The sequence below is a fragment of the Mustela erminea genome, chromosome 1 (genome assembly GCF_009829155.1).
Source record: "Mustela erminea isolate mMusErm1 chromosome 1, mMusErm1.Pri, whole genome shotgun sequence".
In the NCBI taxonomy this organism is placed as follows: domain Eukaryota; kingdom Metazoa; phylum Chordata; class Mammalia; order Carnivora; family Mustelidae; genus Mustela; species Mustela erminea.
In genome coordinates this window covers 104497137-104502393 of record NC_045614.1, presented here as the reverse complement: position 1 = coordinate 104502393, position 5257 = coordinate 104497137, and the positions used below count along the sequence as shown (strand labels likewise).

At 48.9% G+C, this 5257-nt stretch overlaps 1 long non-coding RNA gene across 1 annotated transcript; it reads right to left on the bottom strand.

Moving 5' to 3' along the window:
- Positions 1–1212: 1212 nt before the first annotated feature.
- LOC116600911 lies at positions 1213–4524 on the bottom strand. The gene is made up of 3 exons (XR_004289848.1): positions 4377–4524; positions 1550–2071; positions 1213–1259 (listed from the first exon to the last, which is right to left on the bottom strand). It is a non-coding gene; the product is annotated as an uncharacterized LOC116600911 (long non-coding RNA).
- Between the last annotated feature and the right edge of the window lie 733 nt (positions 4525–5257).

Genomic DNA, 5257 nt, shown 5'->3' with positions numbered 1-5257 from the left:
AGAAGTAGAAGACACAGTCTTAAAATTTGCACGGAATCACGAAAGACCCCAAATAGCCAAAGCAATCTGGAGAAAGAACAAAGCTGGAGGCATCACACTTCCCGATTCCAAACTATACCATACAACTATAACACAGTATGGTACCGGGGGCATCTGGGTGGCTCAGTCTGTTAAGCAGCAGACTCTTGATTTCAGTTCAGGTTATAATCTCAGGGTCTTGAGAACAAGCCCCATGTCTAGCTCCATGCTGGGTGTGGCGCCTGCTTAAGATTATCTTCGTCTCTCTCCCACCACCTTTCCCATCCCCGCCTCCCTCTCTAACAAATAAAAATTTTTAAAAGCCCAGTAGGGAACTGGCATAAAAATAGACCCAAACACCAGCGGAACAGGATAGAGAGGCCAGAAATAAACCCCTGCATATATAGTCAACTAATATTTGACAAAAGAGCCATGAATACTCAACAGGGTAAGGCAGTCTCCTTAATAAATGGTGCTGGGAAACTGGATAACCACATGCGGAAGAATGAAATTGGGCCCCTGTCTCACACTACTCACAAGCATGTACTCCAAAAGCATTAGAGACTCAAGCACCAGAACTGAAATGGTGTAAAACTCTCCAAAGAAAATGCAGGGGAAACTTCCTGGATACTGGTCTTGGCCATGATTTTTTGGATAGGACACCAAAAGAACAACCAAGAAATGCAAAGATCGCCAAGTGGGACCACAAGAATCTAAAAAGCTCCCATACAGCAGAAGAAACTATTAACAAAATGAAAAGGCAACCTGTGGAATGGGGGAAAAAAAATTGTGAATCATGTGTCTGATAAGGGATTATTATCCAAAATATAGGAAGAACTCATACAACTTAATAGCAAATAAATAGTCTAATTAAAAAATGGGCAGAGGATCTGAATAGGAATTTTTCCAGAGAGGACATACCCATGGCCCACAGGTACAGGGAAAGAAATCAGAGCTTATGAACCCTTCGGAAGCATCCAGCTGAGGAAGTATACTTGTTTGCTGGGACTCCGTTAACAAAATGCCCCCGGCCACTGGGTCAGGGGAGAGGGAGCTTAAGCAACAGAAATGTATTCTCTCCTTTCTAGAGGCTGGAATTCAAAGGTGTCTCTGCAGGTTTGGTTCCTTCGGAAGCCTCTCTCCCTGGCTTGCCGAGGTTCGCCTTCTCGCTGTGTCATCACATGGGCTTCCTCTGTGCCCATGAACTTCTGGTGTCTCTCCGCGTGTCCAAATGCCCTGTTCTTGTAAGGACACCAACCACGTTGTGGTAGGATTCACCCTAATGACCCATTTGAACTTAGTTACCGCTCTATCTCCAGATATACTCACAGCCTGAGGTACTGGGGAATGAGGCGTCAACATATAACTTTGGGGGACACAATTCAGCCCATAACAAAGAGGGTGAACTTCTCTCTTTCCCTCTTCACTGCATCTACTCCTCCTCCCCATCTTGCTAACTGTGCTTCCGGGCTCCCCAGGGTAGGCGCTCTGGGCAAGAGGAGGGAGGGAGAGTGGGAAAGTTCTCACTCACCTGCTTCTGGGGGCCTTTTCTGCACTGCTGCTCAGAGGCGATCCCCACCCGTCACTGCGGAGTGCTCTCTGCAGTTCCCGTTACTGGGTGAACACATCCCCTCCAGGCTCACTGGTGTCCTCCCTCTTATGCCACAAGGAATCTGCGAGAACTCCGCTCTTTCCTGCTAGAGTCTGTTCCCTCCACACATACCTGCCCTTGACTCTTGAGAAGGGACGCTTCTGGAATACAGACTCAAGGTGATGGCAGCAGGACCAGGGCTCGGACACGAGCCAGGCACAGACAGAACCCAGGTGCAGGGGAGAGCCAAGCACAGATGGTGGTGGGTGCAGGTATAGATGCGGCTGGCCCGGGTACATCTGAGAGCAGGTGGTTGGGGATACGGAAGGTAGGCGGTTATAAAGGTGGGAGGTGTTCTGCCCTGACATTAAAGACTGTCCAGGCTTCGGTAGGACCTAGTCATTCTTCAGAGAAATTTCTCCTCCCTTCCAACCAGGAGGCACCAGTGTTGAGCTCACAGACCTGTGAACAACAGCAAACATTTAAGAGGGCATTCTAGGTGCTGCGCACCAGGTAAGGCAATTTGTATGCACACACTAACTCGTTGAACCCTCCCGACTCTGTGTCTATTCTCTCATGGTCCCATTTGACAGATGGGGGAGCTGAAGCATAGAGAGGTTGTGTAATATGCCCAAGATCACACAGGGAGGAAGCAACAGAGCTGAAGTTAAATCCAGCAGTTTCCTTCCCAGAGCCCATGCTGTCATGGCATGTCATGCCAGATTATCCTTCCTCCCAAAGGACAAGCTGTTTGAAGGAGACAGTCACTCCCCTGCAGCTCGGCAGCCATAGGCAGGATAGGATAGATGGTGGGCAGGAGGGCACGGTGGGACCTGGGCTCTACCCCCGTCAGCTTCTGTCACAGGAGCCATGGGGTGGGACTTGGCCCTTCTCATCTGCTTCTGGTGACAGTTCGGTGAGTGGCTGCGAGAGACTGTCCCTTACCTCCTGCTTTCCTTCCACACCCAGCACAGACTAGGTGCCCACAGATCGTTCACCTGAAACTTGACTTTAATTGGCCAACAGTATGCAAAACCCGAGCTAAGTCACCCTCCTCTCTAGAAAATGTCTTGACTTAGCAAGCATAACACAACATAGGCTTCATGGCTCAGGGTCCTTTCTCCCTCTCCCTCCACTCCAGATGTTCTCAGCCCTGGCTGTTTATTAAAGCCGTTGGAGGAACTCTTAAAAATACCCGTCTGGGCCCTCAAATCAGTGAAATCGGAATGGGGGTGGGGCGTTGGGTGATTCTCATGCGCAGCCTGGCTGAGAAGCATGGCCCCTGTCTCCTCATTACATTCCCGCTCAGAGCTGTAAGCTAAGATCATTTCCTTCTCTCCTCAAGCATGGGAAATCAGAGTACTTTGCCATGAATGATTTCAGAAGCCCTTGCTCTTCCACAGACCATGTTCCCCCAGACCAGCCCTAGCTGGGATGTTCAGGGGTGGGCAGGCAAATCCTCAGGCCCCTGAGTGGTCTGGCGGGCTGAGGGGCAGGTGTGACACAAACTCTGGGGAACGTTCCCGGCCATCTGGCCCGTTTGTCTCCTGCACGCCCACGTCAGCTGAGGGAGGCCCGCGGCCCTGCGGAAGAACGAGAGCTCATCCGTCAAGTGCTCCAGGCAGGGATGGGCCCAGCGCTCAGGTGGAAGCAGGTCCAGAATTTATCATTTTGTTCCGGGCACTGTTAGCAGCTGGCAGATTGGAGCCCTCTCACAGAGCTCATCTCTTCTAAGTAATGGAAAATGAGAAATTTTTCTCCACAGAAACAGTGGGGGTTACAAGGAACCATGATTTCCGTTCTGGGCTCTCTGAAGCCCAGAGACAAGTTCCCCTGGTATAGATAGCCCCTTGTCAAGGGCAAGGACCGAGGTGATGTAACAGGAAGTGTCCTAGGCCTGCAGACCAAGAGAATAGGATGGGCAGGCCGGTGCTGCCCTACCCTTGTTCCCGGCAGCCGTGGCTGGGCCTCCCCTCGTGTTGGCCTTGTTCTCCCAATCTCTATAATGAGCATATTAGGCCCTTGAGCCCTGAGACTCCCCCAGCTCAAAAGTGCTGGGATTTCTGCCTTCCGGTGGGAAGGAATTTCCTCTCCTACGCACGCATTCTGGAACAACCAGCAAGCTTCGTGGGCAGTTCTTACTCTTGAGAAACTTACCCTGCGAATATTGAGAGAAATGTTCTCTGGATAGTATGAGATCTGTGTCCTGTCTTCCATTGTCAGACGCATGACCCTGAAGACAAGGGTGTGGCTCCCCCCGGGGGTCTTCCCCAGTGTGATGAGTTCTGGGCCCCAGCTGGAAGGGAAGTTTCTAGGATTCTTGTTCAAACACCGTTCTTACCCAGAAACCTCATGAGCACAGTTGTGGGAACCCCCACCCCCATCATTTTAACATATAACCCTCAAAAACACGACACTAGACAGATTCTTTTTTTAATTGAGCAGAGAATTGAGAATTGAAATATCATCAGCGTAATTACCCAAAATACCTAGCGCCTTTTTGTTTTGCGATAGTTTTAGATTTCGGAAGAGCTGTAGAGATGGCACGGAGTTCCCCTACACCCCTCACCCAGCTTCCCGTGAGTTCACATCGCCCGTAACTAGGATACATTCAACAGAACTCCCTTAATGTTGGCACACACTAAGAGAGCTTAATATTGGCACTCTTAACTAATTTATAGGTTTTATTTGGATTTCACTAATGTCCTTTTTCTATGCCAGCACCCAGTCTAGGAGAACACTTCACTATAGCTCCTCTGTATCTTACCCTCTGGGACAGCTTTTCAGTGTCTGCTAATCTGGATCAGGTCTCCTCAGCCCCGACTGTCCGCTAGAGTCACCTGGGAAGGCTTTGGAGGGCACCAAGGCCAGAGCCATGCACCTACGACGTCAGAATTGCCGGGCGCAGACAGAATTAGCATCATTTTTTTCTAAAGCTCTGGGTCATTCTGATATCCAGCCGGCCAGCGTTGAGATAGACTGCTCTTAAAATATCAGAGTTCCTTCTCGTCCAGTCAAAGTTCTTCCTGGTATGAGCAAATGACTCCTTCTAAATTAATTTTTAATGACATATGAATATTTAAATACATTTCTTATATAGTGCTTACTAGTGCTTTATAACTATTTAATCAAATCAGAACATTACAGATAAAGGTTAAGTCCCTTTTAATTACCCTCCATTATATTCTCTTCCCTTCTCTAGAGACACAGATACTCACCCTTCCCACACTGGCTTATGTATTACAGATTCGTGTCTGGGACTTAATGGTGTTGTGTGTTTCTATTCCTGCTGGGATCATATATGTAACATTCTGCAATGTGTGTTTTCACTTGCTTTTATTTATTTCTAAGTTTTGGCTCTTGCCAGCTCCACTGCCACGGGCACGGAGGTGGTAGAGTGCTGGGTACAGTCTAGCATCTGTGTAAATGAACGTAGCGCCATTTGGTCTCCTGCACATGCCTGTATGAGAGGAAGAAAATAAGGACCTAGGAGTGGAAGTGCACGACCTCAAAGGGCATGAGGTTATGTGCTTTCTGTTGTCGTGATATTATCTTATTCTCAACCTAACCTGCTTTCCCGGTTGATTCTGTCTCTTCTGCCAGAAGCAGTGTACGAGAGCACCGATTTTCCTTGTGTCTTTGCCAACA